The following is a 20,956-nucleotide window of genomic DNA, read 5'->3' as shown; positions in this document are numbered from 1 at the left end:
GGAATGAGAGGAGGGCTGAAGAATTTACTTCACTGTAATTTACTATGAACCAAGTTTTGCTTACTTTCACAGCGTCGACAGTAGCAACATCTGAGCTTAAAATATCTACATATGCAAGAATTCTGTGAAAATTGAATTTGAAAATATCCTGCATGTAATAACCAATCCGGCTGTGCTATAATTCAGTACACTGTAAGACATATTCCCCCAACTGCTGAGTAAAAAGAGATTGGGGAAATGTAAAGTTCAGTGGACCAGTTCTAATGAGGTGGTCCCTGGTGACCTAGAAAATGCCAGTTTTGAACTTGGAGAAAGACAAGAAACATGTTTGATGTTATGCCAGTGAACAGGTTTTCATGATATCCACACCACAGCAATAAGCCTTGTGAGGCAATTTCGATTCCAGTTGTGAAACTGAAGAAAATTATAGATAGGCACTTACTTATGTACTGCTTATGTAAACATTCGAGACAGGAGGAGGACAAAATATTACGGAAAGATTAATGAAGTTTTAGTAATTTAAGTAATAAGTATGTACAGTATATGTATTTAATGGTTCAGGTGGGTAGCTACGCCAGCATGCGTAGTCTGCAAAGGAACAAGTAATAGGTTTATTCCATGATGAAAAGAGAAGAGAGAGCCCTGAAGAAGGCTCCACAGCTGAAACGTTGTGTTTTCTCTCTTCTCTTTTCAGCATGGAATAAACCTATTACTTGTTCCTATCTATTTAATGTATTTGCATTTTTCCATACCTGAGTATGGGTACCATACTGAGGCCTTTTTGGCCTAGATTTAATTTTCTCCTCTTTAAATGATTAATATTTCTAAAGGATAATGAGTAACTTATTCTCCACCCTGACAAGACACTTGCTGTAAGTGATCTCCTGCGCTGCATTGACCATGCAGTTTAGCACAGCCAATTTGCTTACTGTACTTACATATCACTGGGAGAGGAAACGAAACAGCAATACCATGAGAAAACATGAACAAAGTGAGAACGTAGAAACTCTACACATAATGTGTCCCAGCCCAGACTTGACTCTAGCACCCTAGAGTCCATGCCATTAATACTCAAGGTGACTTGCAAGGGTAAGTAAGAAAAGCACATCTCATTGTTGTGTATTATAAATATAGCCATGCATGTTTATTATGCTACGTAATAGAATAGGAGTGAAATTTCAGGTCAGTTTGCACCCAAGAGAGAATACTGTGTATAGATAGTCTTTCTTTTAAGTTCTTATTCAAGGCAGTGATATTCATAAATCTTAGTCCATACCACATTCATACAGTCTGAGGTACAAAGTTAATGTCTGTGCATTTTGTAAAGCATATAAAAGCTGAACTAAAACTAAAAGTAAATTCAGAAGTAAAAGTTTGCTCACATTTTAGAAGATATTTGTAGATCCTGTAAAAAGTGAGACAATCTCTAATATACAGTATGTTAGAACTGTCTTGTGCTGTAATGTATTATTATCAAACCAGTGTTGACACTGAAAAAGAAGGTTTGATATTGTCTTATTTCTATTATAAGAACATGTAACATCAGGGATTTTTTTTAGTGTTTTGTTTTTGAATATGCTGTCAAATGTTCGCGTAGTTATCGTAATGTATTTGGACAAGTTTTTTGTCAGAATGTGAAAGATCTGAATTATATACACTGTCTTGTGCTTCCTCAATGTATAGGGTATTTCTCTGATTCAAGATTTCGTTGCTGTCTAATAACCTATCCTTAAAGTCATGATCTGCAAAAGTCATACCCTAATGGATGATGTCTTTGTTTGCAGTCAGACACAGCAGAGGTCTCAAAATGTCATGCCCAGCTTAATCAACATCAACCGCCTGCAAATTGCCAACACATGCTCTTCTGTTAGTGTGGAAGTCAGCACCAGGAAATTTGCCACTACAAACAAGGACCTCAGTACAGCTCAGAATGCTGTGGAGCAAAACTCTCTCCTGGCATGCTTTAAAATTAAAATACAGTGGTGCTTCTTAAACATAAATAGATATAAATGCTTGGAACATGTAAATATTATTTACTCTAAGTTCTAGGTAAAAATAAGATCCATGCCAAACTCCATACCATAATCGCAGTGTCTCAATGAGGCAGAACCTATCCTGACTTCGATGGTATTATGCAGAATAAATAGTATTTGACCCCCCCCCCCCTCAATGGGATGTGAGTCCATCAGCAGGGGTTACCCCCAGAAATGCAGGGACCACTTATACAGCTGAGTGGTTTGGAGCATCTGGGGTGAAGTACCTCACTCAAGGTACAACAGCAGTGTCAAAAGCAGAGACTTGAACCCACAATCTACAAGTTGTGAGTTCAGAGACATACCTACTACTATAGGCCATGAACATCCCCACCTACATACTAGGTTGTCTATAATTAAGATTTTGAGACAAATATGGTCAAATTAAAACGATATAGAGAAGTTTAGCATACCCCCTGTACAAAGATAGTGCACAAATTTGCAAAGCTTTCTATATAAAAAACAAAAAAGCTTTCCATATAAAACCTGTTGGGCCTAATACCATCCTCATGTGCAACCTTTCTTATAAGAACAAAGCGATTGACTAGAAAATAACTAGGCTTTCCTACAATATCAAAGTTTTACACCTGTCATAATATCTGGTGTTGCAAAGTGAAGTGTTCGTCTTTCATACCACTGTGGCTTTTGAAGTTTAAAGTTATGTTGTAAAACCACAAAACTGAAAAAGATAATGACATTACTGTTTCAGTAATCTGTTTTTGGCTGGCCGCATTTAATAGCATGAATAATGAATGTTATTGAGATACTCTGGTATGAGGTAAGGGTAAACATAAGTGGAAAGTTATGTTGTCTGTTGTTATTTTATCCTTCAGCATGAAATAACAGCAGTTAACTTATTAGAAACTGTTTTCCTTTCATCGTTTTGAAGAAACACTTAGTGCTGAGTACCTTCATGTAGTTTTGTATTGGTCAGTAATAGTACAGTAAATAGTATGGGCGTAATTCAGTTCCAGAGAGGGCAGACATAGGTCAGATCTGATTGGTACTGTATCTCAGTCAACATACAGTATGATAATGTTATCAGGTGGTCTGGGCCTTTTGGAGATTTTGTAGGTTTTCCCTGCAGTTATGGTTATAAATGTTAATTTCTAAGCAGTGCTCCATTCTATTGCCATTTTTAGGGCTTCTCTAGGATTTTTAACTCCTTTTGCTGTGGATTTGTTGTGGAGAATTTATTATTTATTTAGCAAACACTTACAGACATATTTCAACATATATTTGGATACATGTACTGTATCATGTACTGTATACACTGCTATTTATATGTTTATTCATACCCCAAGTAAAATAGGAACAAAAAACATAATTGTAACAGAATGAGTTACAGATTGGATCATGAGACTCTTTTATTTAATTATAATCAATTTTGTTATATTCATAATGAATCATAACAACATTGCCTGGTCTGCCTAGATTAGGCTAGAAGGTATTGCTATTTTGCTTGTGTATGCTTAAGAATATTAATAATTATGGTGAATTTATGTGTATACAGTATGTATTTCCACTGTTCTAAAAATGTATCAGGCCACAGAAAGAAAGTAATGGATATCATGAAATATTTATTTAAAGGTCTACAAGCAGATTAATACCTCCAACAAAAATAAATGTATTATACATTTATAATTTTAATATATAATGTATCATTTTAATTGCTGGGGCTATGTTACCCAAATATTCTATGGGTTCTCATTCAGTTGGTCATTGTAATAACATGCAGAACAGAATGTTAGGACTGCTCTGACAGTTATGTCTAGAAATACATTTTAAAATTGCCTGTGGAATTTTATTTTTTAGTTACTAAGAGGTAATTTGGTATGATAGGGCAAGACAAGCCATCAGTGACTCTTTCAGGTCATGAATTATGTTCAATAGCTTTGTCAGCATATGGTAATATAATTTTTGGTAAGGAACTAAACATATAGATCTGTTTTTTGCATTTTACAAGTATTATTATTAACAACAACAACAACAACAACAATAATAATACAGTTAAACATGAAATTACTGTTCTAATGCTTCTAGGTTGTGCAGCAAATGAAATCAGTTTGAATTGTGAATTAACGTTAATGGTTCCTGCCCTGCAATGAATTGGCATCCTATGATGGGTGTATCCTGCCTTGTGCCAGTTGTATGCCAAGATAGGCTCCGGCTCAACCGTAACCCTGAATTGGACAAAGCGGTTAGAAAATGGATGAATGGTTAATGGTGTCTTTGCCAATCTCTGGGTGGGTACGCAGTGTAAATTAATTTCGCCAGGCCGCAACACTCTTAAAATGGGCACTGTAGGAGTGCATGGATCGTGAACCTTGAGGACCCTTCTGGGCTAAAGAATGTTACTGTGGAGCAAGTCATGTCTTTTGCCATGTTTAAGTCTCTGAATATAAAGTAAATTTGTTCTAATGCCAGCAGTCGAACAGTTTAGTAGTCAGGCTGGAATTTGTGACTGTCAGTCTTTTCAACCAATATCTGAAAAGGGTCACACAATACACTGCCTGCGAAGTACAAGGGCTCTTGGACATACACAAGCACAAGTTGTTGTCAGTAATTAACTGGTTTACACCAGTAGCATACACTAGGAAATTAGGTGCATATGGGAAAACCCAATGAAAACCCATGAACTGTAAATAAGACAAGAACATTCATTCTCCAAACAGAACATGTCTTAGTCTGGCATTGAACTTGGAAACCAAGAGTTGTCAATCAACTGTTCTACAGTAAGTGCTCTGCAACCATGGCAATCTTAATTCATGAGAACAACCCTCAGTTCTCTGTGCTCATATAAATTTGTGGCTTGTAATTCTTCTCTGTGCATTTTGCTTTTCCTTTTAATGACAGCTTATATTTGGTATAAACGGTGTGTTTCCTTTTTTGCGTGTCATGCTAAGGATGTTATCATCGTGATTGTCGTATTTTGCAGTGTTGTGTCAAGATGTCTTTGTACCTGGAGCACTCCAAACGTTTTTTCTTTTATCATGTCACACTGCCTCAGATTTTAATTTCAGTCACACTAATTTAAATGTCATCATTGGAAACATTGAAACATGTCCAATTTTGTTTCTTAAAATCTGTCAGGATGATTACCACTACCATAACACAAATGAGTCTGTCTTTTCCTGGTTTTGAATGGTATTTTCATTGTGTAATCCTTTCCTGATCTATAACTCAATACTGTCAACCTTAGAGTTGACAGTTAGAGTCAACTCTAGTTAGAGTTCTCTTCCTATCTACCGTTGCCTATATGGTTCGGAGGTTTGGCATGATTGTTAACATTACTATCTGTTGTAAAGACTGAAAATGTTCATACTGATATTGATATTATGTGCATTTAAAGGCAACTGATGGGTAGAATATTGAATAGAAATTAGTGATAATCCAATTCCCTTGATGTGTGTAATGCGAATGAATAGTTTAACTTAATACTAATATAGATTTTTAATGTAACATTACATTGTGCTTCTTTGCCAAATACAGAGATTAGTGAAGTGGCAGAAGTAATTAGGCTAAAACAATGATCTTATTTAAAACGATTCCAAGGCTACACTAAAGCATAATTTCTGCTGTGCTTTGTTAGAGGAAAGTCAAGCACAATTAAGAAACAAAGAAGTAGCTATCAGTTTAGATACTCTTTTGAGACCTTTGCAGTTGGCTAATTAATTAATATCTTAGTTGAAGTCAGTGTAATTACAGTCATCGTAATACAAAGCACTACATTTTCTGTTTTTTCATAGTAATCAGTCATTCCCTTAATCCACCGCTGTTATTGAAGCTGAGAACTCCTTTTTCACCATCAGTAACTTGTTGATATTTTTTTGTAGCTCTGGTCTATTTATATAGTGCTACAAGTTTGTCCCTTAACTTTTTTTATCAACTTCTTCAGACTTAAATAAGTTCTTTAAAAATGGTTGATCAATCTTTCTGAACAATGCTGTCACAAATGGAGAAGTATGCTGTGTACGTCCGAATGCTTGACATTTAGTAGATGTATTTTGCTATTCACTCCTTCCACAACCTGTTACTGTAGATCATGTATCAGAATATCTGAGGAAACCAAGGGCACTGCTAAAAACAGAATTCAATAATCATTCTCTGTTGTTGTGGGCATCCCATTAATATTTCTGTGTGAAACAAGGCATCATGATGTCTAACCTTTAGAAGTTTAATGTGCTGACTGATCTGTTCCCAGCCATGTTACACAGTACTCTAATAATACTGCTGCACCCTGTGTGTTTATATCCTAGCTATCCTATTATTATCTTTTGTTGGCACCAAAGGAATTTTGAAATAAAGGTTCATTAAGATTATCAAATGGGCAAAGGGCCATGATATGCCAAAATACAGCTCATACAGGAAAGGCAGACATGACCTGTGGCAAAGAAGCTTGTCTGTGGGAACACAGAACGGAAATGTGAAAGTAACAGAGGCCAGAAACCAGGAGGTGAGGATTAAAAGGAAGCAAGGAAGGGAAATTAAAAAGTCTGCATACTTGTTTTTTTTCTTTAATTGCACTAGTGTTTCTAGTAAATTACACCTTCTGTCAGTCCCATGCCCTTGATAATAGAAACTCAGTGAAATTTCGCCATGTTCAAGTATACTTCAAACTGAAGTATAATATGCTGTAGCTCTATTTTGGTGCCCAGATTTAAGAAGGGCCTTTTTTAACAGTGCAGACCTTGTATGATTTACATTTGAATCTATCAGCACCCTGGGGAAAAATGTGAGAAATGCCTTTGACAAGCTGTTAAGTACATTACTGTTTAGGACATTACATTTTGAGGATTTGGATTCAGTTTGTATAAAATCAGAATGTAAAAGCCTAATGGCTTAGGGTGCATGCAGTCATTATTCGCTCAAGGTATGCTAGTCTTCCTAGTATACGGTCTCTTTTATGAGAGCTCCTGGCATATTTTGTCTTCAGTAATTCTAAAGTTTTGCTACGGAAAGAGAACACATCTATCAATTTTAAATTTTATGTACTCATTGTTTAGTAGAACTTTCATATGCCTTTCATATTTCACATTTATTCAGGTCATTCTTTATTATGATGTTTTTAAAATTGCTTTTGTGACATTTTCACCTTCACAGCGATAAAGGTCTGTCTTGACACAATTTAGATCTCTGGCTAAAAATATGTTTTTCAAGCAGAAACAGAAAAAGGGTGATGGTTACATAACTGTTTCTCAACAGGGCACGTTCTGTCTTGATTTGTCTGATTCTAGACCTGGCTGTGGTTATACCAGTAGCTACTGCAATGCAGCTAAAAGACAATGTCAAAGGACAATGATAAAGGAATTTAGCTAACAGTGCTTACAGTGTCAGAAATCAAAGAAGAAAAAAAAAATGAAAGCAGTGTTGTCTTGTGATGGGTCTTGGCAGATAACTGCATTCAATAGCATAAAATTTGCAGAAAATGAACTTTTTTCTGTGGCATCCACTTAAACTGTGAGTAACCCCAAAATGTCTCTGTTCTTTTATAACTGTCAGAGGAAAGTGCAAAGTGCAGAAGTTCAATTAATTTGGAATTTCAGTGAAATATGGAAGACATCAGATTCTTGCCATTAAAGCAGTGAACCCATATCGTAAAGCACCCTTTAAGTACAATTGGGCTTTTGGTGCAGTCTCATGTAATATGGTTTGCATTGTCTGTACTTATGGCAAGAACATCTGCATAATATGTATGATTATAACTGCTGCATTATGGGAGAAGTGGGTGTTGTTAAATCTTGTTAAATCTCCAACCTGTGGTATAGGCTTTCTAAAATGGCCTTTTTACTTTGAAAAAAGAAAGCAAAAGAGTGAACGTTTAACAATGAGTAACGTTAATGGCCCAAATCCTGCAGCTGTAATGCTATCAGTTTCTAAGAAGACCTTGTATTACAACCCAGTTGCCAAGAAAAGCAAATCTGTCTTCTGTAGAAAAAATGTTTTTTACGTGCATCTTTGATAGATTTACTGTAGCTTGTCCTGCAATTTTCAGTTGTGTTCTTAACAGACAGCAGAAGAAGGGTTTGTTGAAAAATCCATTGACTTTTCTCTCACAGTCACGTCTCTCAGACACGAATGATAAGAATATAGCTGTCCAGCAGCTTGAACCATTTTTGCATCTTTTACAGTATTGACATCACAAATTTATGAGCAGTGTTAATGTTCTTTTTTATACTCATGTTTCTGGTTTATCATACTTTGAAATGTAACCTGAAGAAAACATACAGGAAATCTACAGTATTTTCTACATAGCATGTATCCATTTCTTTTCAGTGAAGGATATCGCACCAAAGTGTCAGCGGTCCATTCCAGTTAAAATCCATTTCTAAAGTTTTCTTTGGCTTTCAGTGCATAACTTGTACTGCACTCTATATAATCTGTAAAATGCAGAAGACTCAATGAGACAAAACAAAGAACTGCCCTAAATGGGTAACTCATCTTCAGTAAATTGCAAACCCTATCTTATATATAATAATATACTGTATGACCATAAAAAATGTCTTATTGCTAATACCTTATTGTTCTGAGGCTCCAATCCATTTTTTGAATTCAGCATCATGACTAGGCAGCTTGTTCCAGTCATTTACAACTCTGAGTGTAAAGAAGTACATTCACATCCCCCATGATTCATGATCAGGTAAAAGAGCATATGCTGTGTATGACAGTTGGATCGGAAATCTTCACGGATGTCCATACATTGTTTCGGAGTTTCTCTAAACCCTTTAGGAGTTCCAGGAGCACTGTAAATAGTACCTCCACTGAAAGAAAGGTAAAAATAAGATTCTGCCAATTCCACAACAATAAATTAACCTGCATAAAGAAAGTGGATCGGAACATGTATGATTTAATAAATGGTAAATTAATACAAAGAGTTAGAAATGACCAAATGCCACATATACAAATGGGCCCTGCAATGTTGTAATCTCTGTATGTATAAAAGTCTTTGAAATCCATAATGAAATAGAACCATAAGTGACATAAGTTCAGGATTAATCTTTATACTTGTCTGGGAGTCCTTGCACTGGCTTCTTATCAGGTTTCTAGTTGACTTCAAAATCCTCATGTGCATGTACTGTACAAGGCCCTACATTGCTTGTCACCTCAGTACCTATCTGACTTATTATTTCTTTACTCCCACCTTGCAACCTTCATTTGTTTGACCCTGGTCTTCTAGATGTCCTTCAAGTTCGTTTACATTCTAGGGGTGACAAGACCTTCTATTGCAGTGTCCCAAAGCTCTGGAACTCACAAGGATATGAGACTCACCTACCCTGAGGGCATTTAAATCTAGACTCAAAACCTTTCTTTTTTACTTTTATTTAATTAGTGTCCGTGTCTGCTCCATTTCTAGTAACTGTGTATCTTCTGCTGCACCTCTAACGGCTTGTGTTTCTCGTATGCTCATTTTGTAATTTGCTATCCTTATCCTTTTTTATACCTACTGGAAAGCAGTTTCAGATCATACCTTTAAAGGCGCTATATAAAATCAAGTTTATTATTATTATTAGTTTATATTACAATACAATAACAGGAAGAAAAAAATCATAGCATAGGCACTTAAAAGTTGAAGCTGAGTCAAGCTAAATTTGATGTTGATAGCTTATAAACAAATGAAAATTGAGAGAAAATCACCAAATTGTGTGATTGTAACATAATGGACATTCTAGATCAATCCTATAGTTTATACTGTAGTAGTGTAAGGCAGGCAGCCAAATGAGATAGATGGTTGAAATGGCCGTCTTCTATAATCTTTCTTTTACTGTATGTGACATTTATGTATTGTAAGCTGTACTCGGTTTATATTTTTTTGATATAGTCTACCCTGAAACATGGACTTTCATATTCTGAAATTAAACCTGAAGATATTGTTTTTTTAAAGTGACTCTCACTGCCTCACACAAAGGCAGCCAATATGCAAAAGGCATCAGTCTTTCTGTTAAAACTAACATGTTAACCTCAGTGAATTCTCCCTGTTTAAATATCAGACATTAGAACAGAGCTTAACACTAATGGATTCCAGCACCTAATTTGGATGGTGTCAGATTTTTTTAGTGGAATTGCAGAATTTTCAGTGCACGGTGCTGGAAGAGATCACCAAATAAGATTTGGAATTTTCTAACAGCCCATCTTTTTTACCACTTTTATCATTTTTCATGATCAAAGAATGATTGCTCATAAACATTTACATTTTCACGTTGTAGTTATTTGAAATCTGAAAACAGAATGGAGTTTGTTTAGCTCTCTTCTTAGTGCGCCGACATGCAGACTGTCTTCCCCTCTCAGAGGAACACTGTTTCCTGCAATGCCTCACTGCTGAAATCAAATCCCCACATTGCTCAGGACCTTGTTTTTCTTGGCACTGGTATAGCTGAGACAAACTGAAAGAAAGTTAGAGCGCTTTCTGCTTGTTTTTTGACTGGTTTGTGTTTCTTTTTCCTGGTTTAAGATCTAGTTGAATAAATTAATATGGCACCACTTTTGTGTACCACATTACAATGCAGACATATGAATCGTAAAAAGCTCTTTTTTGACTGTTAAAGATGTGCTAAATGTTTAGATAAGGGCCTCAAAGCAAACCTCGGTGATGTAGAAAAGCACAAGGAATCTGTGGTTCACAGACCATTTTTGGCAGTAATCTGAGCCCCGCCAGTTCACCCAGTGCATATTTTAATGACATTTAAACATCTCCAGATGCAATTTTACAAAAATGCAAGTAAAAAATGACTTTGCCGAAGGCTTTTATGTTGACTTTATTCCTTTAAGCGCTCTTAATAAAACATTAAAGGTGTTATTTATTTAATCTCTGTCATCCTATTTTCTGTAAACCTTAGAAAATATTAAGCAAAATAGCTGCTATTTGTGTGTGTTAATCTTTACCCCTTCATCCCCTCCCACCTTTGTAAAGTGTTCCCTACACTTTAAATGATTTGCTGATCTGTTATTTACTGATTCTTGTGTGTAGGTTTTTGTGTGCTTTTTTGGTTTTCCATTTTGAAACTAATTCACTAATAAATAATGGAATAATGTGGGACTTTTTGATAAGGCAGTAACATATACTAATAGAGAAATGTTTAATTGTGACAGCTATAAATCACACAGTTACATCCTGTTACATGTGTTTAGATTTCTTTTTATTAAAACAGTGCCTCATCAGTGCAACAACTTGTTTTTTTTTCTTTAGACTTTTAGTAAAGGCATTTGCACAAGTAATGTTTTGTTGGTGCATGGAGGGTTAAACATACATTTTTACCATCACCATTGGGCGGATTACAGTTGATGGAAAAGGGTTGATTTCAATTTCTCTTAAGATTACTGTCACTGCCAAACAATCCCACATTTTCTAAAATAACTGAACAGTTGCTCAGCATTTTTGTTATTAGCCCTGCGTGGTTGCAGATTTCAACATACTTTAAAAAAATACTTTTCACAGCACCACCAACACATTAAGTACAGTAGGGGGCCCAGATTTTAAATTTAGGTTTGCTGGTTTTCTTAAAATGTTTACTCAATGCACTCAACTTCCCTTTTTCCCTTTGTCTTACCTACAGCAGAGTTGAAATGAAATCCATATGAGTATCTACGAGTCTTTGTAAGTTACTGAATCGAAAAATTACACAGCTCTTGGCTTTCATTGCATGCCCATGCAATGTTTTCCATTGTTTTCAGAGCATGCAATGTATTGAATAGAATCAGAAAGAGAGCTCTGAAAAAAAAAGCTGTGTCATAATGTCTTTTGAAGACCTCATTGAATTATCACTGAATTAAATTGTGTTTTAAATAGGCTGGGCTTGTTGAAACTTAAATACAACTACACTTGAGTCACTAGAACACTTTAATTTCTCCCTGATCAGTTTTCTAGCACATTGGCTCAAACAGCTGTAAGTAAAATGCAAGCAGCATTTGCTAGATAATTTCGAAGGTAAAAAAATTGTGACATTATGTTGCTAATTTAGTCTGCCTCACAAAACTGATTTTTAGAACAGGAGGAAAGCAGAGATAATTTTTCACAAAGACTGTCCTTTCCCCCTTCCACCAACCCTTCATTTTTCAATAGCCACACTCAATTGTTCTAGGTTTATTCTAATGCAGGATAGATAGCACAGCAATGTCAAGTCTGACAAGCTGTAACAGCCCATTTACGTAAGTTCAGACAGCCACAATGTCGCTCAGAGCGTGCCCAGTGCGTGCTTGTATAGCAGGGTAAAATTAAAAGCCTCTGCTGTGCATTCAGATTCAATTAAAAGCTGCCTTTATGGCCACTGGAAACAGCTGTATTGACTCCACCGAGTCTATACTGTAATATTGAAGTGGAAAAGCAGATAGCCAAGTGTGCTGTTTTGTATTCTGTTTTATGTTTGCATCTCATTCAAACAAACAGAAAGAAATAAAAGGTAAGGAAAGAAGAACTAGCTTTCAGTAGTGTTCCTGTAACACTTTCTGTACGTGTTCAAAGCAATATTTTTACAGAAGATGCAAATGTGTCTAAATGTGTGTTTTAAGAAAATTGCTGGTACAGAACAGAGGAAACATACATGAGTGATTTACACAGTATATATCTGCAGAATAATTTGGTTAAAATGGCTATTTCTGTACAGGCAATTAGAATTAATTTTTGAAAAAAAATTAAGAAAAAATGTTTTTAAGAAAAAAGTTTTTGAAAAAGATCATTTTACTTTCTTTGCCGTTATTGTTCTGACATTTGTGTTTTTTCATTATATGAATGTATTCCATTATTTTGTGCCAAATATGTTTTATGTTCTTAGCATGTTCTGTTGTTTATATGGAATGGCGATTTGTTCTTATGTACAGTATGAATAATGTTTGATAGTATTTTTCTTGCATGGGTGGATACTTTACTGATAATGTCAACATTACTTAAATTATAACTTTGGGAAGTAAGTTATATTATATAGGATATATTATATGTACCTCAGCCTCAGCTTGGTATGATTAGGTGTGAAGTGTTTCCTTTTGCAAATGTTGTGAATTCTCTTTTTTCAACCTAGGCAGACTGACTAGTTTTGACAAAGTGGTTCGAAGCCTAATACACTCTAAAATTAAACCTGTAGACAAACCACATTTGCCAAAAGCCTGGTATCCTTCCCAGAGCTGATTATATGCGGCGAAGGCACCTTAAAGTAATGAGATTTGTATCTCTGCTTCTGCACTCTGTCCACCTCCTAATACAAGACTTGTCATATCAAAGACTCTCCACTGTTGTCAGGTTTAAGCCTGCTTTCAGAGTATCACCCTTGAAAAAAGCCCTTTTATCAGATTTCCAGATGTAAAATATTTCCTCTTTATTCATTTTGTTGTAAGTTGTGTCTTGTAAAATAGCTAAAAAGATGTAGATTAGACGTCCCACAAAAAGGGATAGTTTCAGACCAAGACTTGTCCATTTTTCTTAATGGTTGATGCCCTGCATGGTTAGACATGGATTAGAAATGTCCATTCCCTTATGTGTCACTGCAACACAACAAAGGAGCATTAAAAATCCAGGGGCATAAGTCTGTCAGCTATCTGCCTGCAGGGTAGTTCTTTTTCTTAAAAGGGAGAGTGTGAAATACTCCTATTCTCTGCCTCTGCTGGAAAGCCATGTATCAGCTAGTGCCCCACATATTCGGCAGAGTAACGCACATTTTCTCTTAGTCGCCACTCCTCCAATTAATCACCACTTTTCATAACAACAGGAAAAATATTTCATCATGATTCGGGGAATTCGGAAAGATGAATAAATATATACTTTACAGCTCCATATAAGGGAGTAGTGGGCTCCCTTACTGAACATGAGTCTTTTTTATATTTTCATGTTTGAAATACAAGTAATTCGTGATATTTATTAGGATAATCATGGCACAATATACAGTGCCTTGCGAAAGTATTCGGCCCCCTTGAACTTTTCAACCTTTTGCCACATTTCAGGCTTCAAACATAAAGATATAAATTTTTTATTTTATGTGAAGAATCACCAACAAGTGGGACACAATTGTGAAGTGGAACGAAATCTATTGGATTTTTGAAACTTTTTTAACTAATAAAAAAATGAAAAGTGGGGCGTGCAAAATTATTCGGCCCCCTTGCGTTAATACTTTGTAGAGCCACCTTTTGCTGCGATTACAGCTGCAAGTCGCTTGGGGTATGTCTCTATCAGTTTTGCACATCGAGAGACTGAAATTCTTGCCCATTCTTCCTTGCAAAACAGCTCGAGCTCAGTGAGGTTGGATGGAGAGCGTTTGTGAACAGCAGTTTTCAGCTCTTTCCACAGATTCTCGATTGGATTCAGGTCTGGACTTTGACTTGGCCATTCAAACACCTGGATACATTTATTTGTGAACCATTCCTTTGTAGATTTTGCTGTATGTTTGGGATCATTGTCTTGTTGGAAGATAAATCTCCGTCCCAGTTTCAGGTCTTTTGCAGACTCCAACAGGTTTTCATCCAGAATGGTCCTGTATTTGGCTGCATCCATCTTCCCCTCAATTTTAACCATCTTCCCTGTCCCTGCTGAAGAAAAGCAGGCCCAAACCATGATGCTGCCACCACCATGTTTGACAGTGGGGATGGTGTGTTGAGGGTGATGAGCTGTGTTGCTTTTACGCCAAACATATCGTTTTGCATTGTGGCCAAAAAGTTCGATTTTGGTTTCATCTGACCAGAGCACCTTCTTCCACATGTTTGGGGTGTCTCCCAGGTGGCTTGTGGCAAACTTTAGACGAGACTTTTTATGGATATCTTTGAGAAATGGCTTTCTTCTTGCCACTCTTCCATAAAGGCCAGATTTGTGCAGTGTAAGACTGATTGTTGTCCTATGGACAGACTCTCCCACCTCAGCTGTAGTTCTCTGCAGTTCATCCAGAGTGATCATGGGCCTCTTGGCTGCATCTCTGATCAGTCTTCTCCTTGTCTGAGCTGAAAGTTTAGAGGGACGGCCAGGTCTTGGTAGATTTGCAGTGGTCTGATACTCCTTCCATTTCAAGATGATCGCTTGCACAGTGCTCCTTGGGATGTTTGAAGCTTGGGAAATCTTTTTGTATCCAAATCCGGCTTTAAACTTCTCCACAACAGTATTACGGACCTGCCTGGTGTGTTCCTTGGTCTTCATGATGCTCTCTGTGCTTTCAACAGAACCTTGAGACTATCACAGAGCAGGTGCATTTATACAGAGACTTGATTACACACAGGTGGATTCTATTTATCACCATCAGTCATTTAGGACAACATTGGATCATTCAGAGATCCTCGCTGAACTTCTGGAGTGAGTTTGCTGCACTGAAAGTAAAGGGGCCGAATAATTTTGCACGCCCCACTTTTCATTTTTTTATTAGTTAAAAAAGTTTCAAAAATCCAATAGATTTCGTTCCACTTCACAATTGTGTCCCACTTGTTGGTGATTCTTCACATAAAATAAAAAATTTATATCTTTATGTTTGAAGCCTGAAATGTGGCAAAAGGTTGAAAAGTTCAAGGGGGCCGAATACTTTCGCAAGGCACTGTATTTGCATGTGGGGTGGAACTGAGCACAGAGGTTAGCATTGCAGACTGGCAGCGCTGGGGCCCTGTGTTCAATTCCTGTGGTGCTATCTGTGTGGAGTTCGCATATTTTCCCCATGTCCATCTGCTTTTCTCTGGGTGCCCTGGTTTCCTCCCACAGCCTGTACACTTGATGGCATAGGGATGACATAGTGGCTGTCCTTTGTCACCAAAGCATTCATAGTTTTTAAGTATTGAAGCTAACCAGGAAATGTATTAAGAAAAGCAGCATATACTTTATACTATCCAGCATATATTATCCAGCAGCCATATCACCCTGCAACTCACAACTGGCAACCCACTGAAGCTAAGCAGGTGTGAGCCTGGTCAGTACCTGGATGGGAGACCTCCTGGGAAAACCTAAGGTTGCTGCTGGAAGAAGTGTTAGTGGGGCCAGCAGGGGGCGCTCACCCTGCAGTCCATGTGGGTCCTAATGCCCCAGTATAGTGATAGGGACACTATACTGTAAACAGGCACTGTCCTTCGGATGAGACGTTAAACCGAGGTCCTGACTCTCTGTGGTCATTAAAAATCCCAGGGCGTTTCTCGAAAAGAGTAGGGGTGTAACCCCGGTGTCCTGGCCAAATTTCCCCTTACCAATCATGGCCTCCTAATAATCCCCCTCTTTGAATTGGCTACATTACTCTGCTCTCCTCCCCACTGATAGCTGATGTGTGGTGAGCGTTCTGGTGCACTATGGCAGCCGTCGCATTATCCAGGTGGGTGCTGCACATTGGTGGTGGTGGAGGGGAGTCCCCATTACCTGTAAAGCGCTTTGAGTGGAGTGTCCAGTATGCAATTATTATTATTAATTATTATACAGAACACAAGAGTATAGAAAATAAAATCAATACAATTGAAAATAAAATCAGAGGTGTTCTGCAACTTCCCGTATTTTTTAATAACATTAGAAACATTTTAGTTAACACCACTGTCAAAGTGTTTTTCTTCATGCATCAGGCCTAAATTTCATGTCAATGTGTTTTAAATCTGAATAAAAAGTCTGGTGCCTGAATTCCCCCAGTTCCAGGCCAACATATGTGGTTCAGGTTTATCTGAGTCTCAGGCTGCCATGAAGAGAAAACAGCTGGACAAAAGACAAGCTTTTGGTTTGTTTTAAAGATGGAAAATAAATGTTGGCTGAATCTGGATAGAAATATAGCTAGGTCAGACATTGCCAGAGTGCAAATTATTTTTTCAATTTTTCTATTTGGATTTGCTTGTATGATTTGCTTGTACTCTCCCATTTTCTTGGGTGAATAACCTTCATGCATCTAAAACTTAATGTTATGCTGTTTTTTTTTCCATAGCAGTTGGTACTTTTATTATTTTAAGGCAATTAAAAGCTATCTGGCAGTCCTAGAAATTAAAATGGCTGCATAACTGACTGTTAAGAACAGTGCTTTGCTTTAGTGGTTAAAATACATGAAGCATACCTTCAATACCTACTTTCTAAGTTGTTGAAAATGAGATCACAGTTCTCAGTAAAATGTAGTTATATTCATTATGCCATAGAAGTAATCAAAAGCCCTCAAGAAACCTTCACGGTACGCTTGGTATTAGCTTTTGGAAAATTTGTTTAGTAACGTGTAAAATTAGGATAGAAGCACTGCTGTGTGCTTTGGTCTTATGTTCCTGTGCTTCGTTCTTGCTTCATTTAATTTTGTCAATTAATCCCTCTTTGATGTTAGCAAGAAGGATTAGGAATTAACCTGTTAAATCCCAGACCCTAGGACATGATGAAGGAGAGGGAATTATATAGAAGCTTCACCTTTTCACAATAAATCAAGAGCGCTTTAATGTCTTTTGAATAGGGTGCAAACTGCGTACCCCCACTTATATAAGGAAAGAAAAAACAATACTTCAACAAATTTCTGATTTTATTTTGCTATACAGTATACTGTATAGCAATGGGAGTGTCTCTTGCAATGCAGTTCTGCTATTTGAAGTTACAATTTTTATTTATTATGGTGAATGTTTCAGCAGTTACATTTTAGACCACACATTGGCACTTACATCATTTTATTCATCCAATCATGATATCAGCTTTTTTTTTTCAAATACAACATAATAATTGCATTTATAAGATGAGATTGAAGTTGAAAATAAGGCTAGCACACATCTGAGAGCAATTATTTTTGTCCAGCCATCAAAACCATACACTGTATATATTTTTGGGAAAACGTATATAATGGTATACACTGTTTATGAAAACTTCATTTATTTGGCCTGGTTGGAACTAGAATGGGAGAACTCCAAGGAAAACCAGGTTGCTACTCTTAAGTAGTGCTGGTGGACTATGCACTACTTACTGTAAGTATGGTCTTTCCTGTGGACCAACATTTCGTGAACAAGTACACCAAAATGGTTTTTAACATTTTGGTGAACAGCAAAAGATTTATATTTGGCACATGTGTAAAATATTAAGAATAAAATAATTACATTCAAAGTTTGTTACTGATTTAGTTTAACCCAGTTCAGAAATAAAAGCTAATCATATCAAGGGCTAAGAGAGCGCTGTGATCTTACTAATTATAATCATGATGCTTGACAAACTGAAGCTATGTGTATATATGGAAGGATTTCAAAGAAAAAAAAATAGTCACTTGGGTTACTTCCTTTGGATTAACATGAAAATAACTACAATACTGTAAAAGTAATAACTACTGTAGCTGAAAACTGACTTAAGAAAAATATACTTATTTTTTTCTGAAATGCTAAAATATTTGCTTTGCAAAACCTTCCATAGCTTTTTTCATTTGCTTTTCATGTCTGTTTCACAGTAATATGTATCACTTATTTTCCCTATTGCACATAAATCATGACATTGTAATTTAAAACTTTAAATGTAATAAGTACCTTTGTACGAAAGCTGTATTTATCCATGGCTTGCTGACAAACTGTGTGAACTATTTTTAGTATTTTTTTACCAAGACACAAAATGTTATTCGATTTATGTTATTAGGTTAAGGCTTTGAAATGTCCAGAATTTAGAAAATGGGTGGAGCATAATTAGGATGATCCTGGGTGAAAAGGACTCAGGTTAAGTGGAGGAAAAAGAAAAGTTTGAAATGATGGACGTTAAGCTAAAAGACAGAATAATGTTTTATGTTATGTGTCACAGCTGTTGACTGTTTTGTGATCTACTGGAGGCAGATTAATTAAATATTATTAAATCTCTGGAGTACTGTTTATGAGCCAATATGTTTCGGGCAGTGTTGCTCTGTTATTAACCAGAAACAGTCACGTCAGTGCCTTCAGCAGTCTCCTGTTGAAATATCTTGAATGATTACTAATGCATGTTGATAATTTTTAGGCATCTCAAAACACCTTCTGAGAACCAACATTTTATGAAACGCTGAGAGTCTAGACATAATTCTACATAAAGCTTCTTGGGAAACCATGCCTGACTGGCTTGTTTTGTTTTGTTTTTATAGGTAAGAACTTAATCCTTTCTATAAATCCCTGATCTGGAGTATAAGTACAGCTTCACATGTTATACTTTATGATCTATCCCCCTTTCTGTTTATACATATACCCATATGTAGAATTTTATTAGCACATTTGATACCATCTCAAGAAACTTTGTTGTGACAAACTCTTTCAATGCTTGTTCTGGAAAAGTGTGAGATTGTAACTTGCAGCTCATATTCTCAGTTGTCTTTCACAATGTACGAATGCTACAACACTGCAAACCATTATGTCACTCAAACAATGCTCATCATTACTGCCAGAACATGATGCTATCTCTGTTATTCTCTTCACAGAGGACAAAAGAAGCATTTACTATGAGCAATTTCCTACTTGCGGTATTGGCCTTGCTGTAATAGAGATTTAACCTATATTGACTTACTGCTTTGCATAATCCTTTCTAAACAGTAACTTCTAGACCGTCCTTAATTATTACAACTGTAACATAAGTTGAGCAAATAAACTTGCCAGAATTTTAATCCCACTTTGTGTTGAGTTAAAGGTTTAAAAAATCTAATGGCTATTATAGGATATACTTCAAAAGAGTAGTGCAAGAAAAGATCAGGTAGTTTGGGTTTTGACTCTTTTGGGAAGAAGCGGTAGCTGGGATGTTTAAAACCTTAGCCAGCCAGGAGGTTGAATGGAGGTTCTGAGCTGACCACTCAAGTAGACAAGACATCTCAAGCAGGTTTCAATTGACAGCTAGGAAAAGGACACTCCCACACTCGACGCCTCTGGTTCAATGGCAGAACCTCAAAGAAATAAAGAAATCTGGTGGAGTCAAAAAAAAAAAGTAAACTGTGACCTCGGCTACAAAACCAAGATGAAATTATCAAAAGTAAAGAGGTCTATGTCTGATTTTTGGGGCAACAGGAATTTATTGTGCCAGCTTATTTTGAGAGGTTGGCATCTTTCTTCTGCTATTACTTAAACAGAAGTGCATAGAAATGCACGCTGAGAAGGTCCTCCTGTCTGACCCTGCACTGCTATTAAAGTAGTTTTCTTTTTCCTTGACATCAGCTGTGTTTTAGCAAATGGTATAATTTGTGTTTGCATGTAACAGATGTTTAAGTGCAATTCAGTAAGACCAAGTAAGATGTTGGGGAAAAAAAAAGTTTTAATTCCTTGATGCATATCCATCTAACAGTAGGGCTTCTTTGGTATATTGTTTCAAAAGCAACACATCCTACTTTGTTTCTGTTCCAGACCTTAATATCCCAAACCAAAACCACAAATCCCCTTTTTCATGTAACCTACAAATGCTATTGAAGACAACTGTTAATGTGAATTCAAACATGTGAAACTGAAGTAAATTTTGTTGTTGTCCTTCAGAGCATGGACCGTGTTTCTAAAACTTCATGAATGTATTTTCACGTTGCAATCTACAAGTGAAATTGTATGCATCTCGTCTAGCAATAGTGAATGTTTCAGAAGGCTTCCACGTTAGAGCCTCCAAACATGAGCTCAAAATGTCCTTTGCATGAAGTCTTCCCTATTAGTATTTTCTCAGTATCCCTTTACCTTTTTTGCAGTTTTTACAAAAAGGATTATTATTGAAACCTCTTCTCTTTCTGAGTCCTAAGGATAAATCAAGTCAGCAATCCAAGACATCACAAAGAAATGCATTGTCTGCATTAGTAACGTGAAGCAAGATCTTCCAAAGGCCTCTTTTCTTTTTATCCTTTCTTTGTTCAAAGATAGAAACTCAGGCTTCAAAACATCTCACAGTCCACATGTACAGCTTCATTGTGTGGTTTCTAAATAAAAGTTCTCTTTTATTTTACTCTAGAACATTTAAGAAACCTTTAAGAGTCTTACAAATGTACACCGATGAACTTATGAGTTCATCAGATCTGTTGATGCTCAGAGGTATTTAACATATAATGTTTAAAGCTACTCAAACTTCTACATACCATTAG

General features: G+C 36.4%; 1 protein-coding gene and 1 non-coding gene across 3 annotated transcripts in view; both read left to right on the top strand.

Moving 5' to 3' along the window:
* pdzrn3b (PDZ domain containing RING finger 3b) overlaps positions 1-20,956 on the top strand; it is a 115,603-nt gene that overhangs the window by 31,798 nt on the left and 62,849 nt on the right. The window lies entirely within an intron of this gene.
* LOC148661890 (U6 spliceosomal RNA) lies at positions 2,390-2,494 on the top strand. The gene has a single exon (XR_015939934.1). It is a non-coding gene; the product is annotated as a U6 spliceosomal RNA (small nuclear RNA).

The sequence above is a fragment of the Lepisosteus platostomus genome, chromosome 6 (genome assembly GCF_059453375.1).
Source record: "Lepisosteus platostomus isolate fLepPlt1 chromosome 6, fLepPlt1.hap1, whole genome shotgun sequence".
NCBI lineage: Eukaryota > Metazoa > Chordata > Actinopteri > Semionotiformes > Lepisosteidae > Lepisosteus > Lepisosteus platostomus.
Note: the sequence above shows the minus strand (reverse complement) of the source record. Positions and strands in the feature narration are given on the sequence as shown.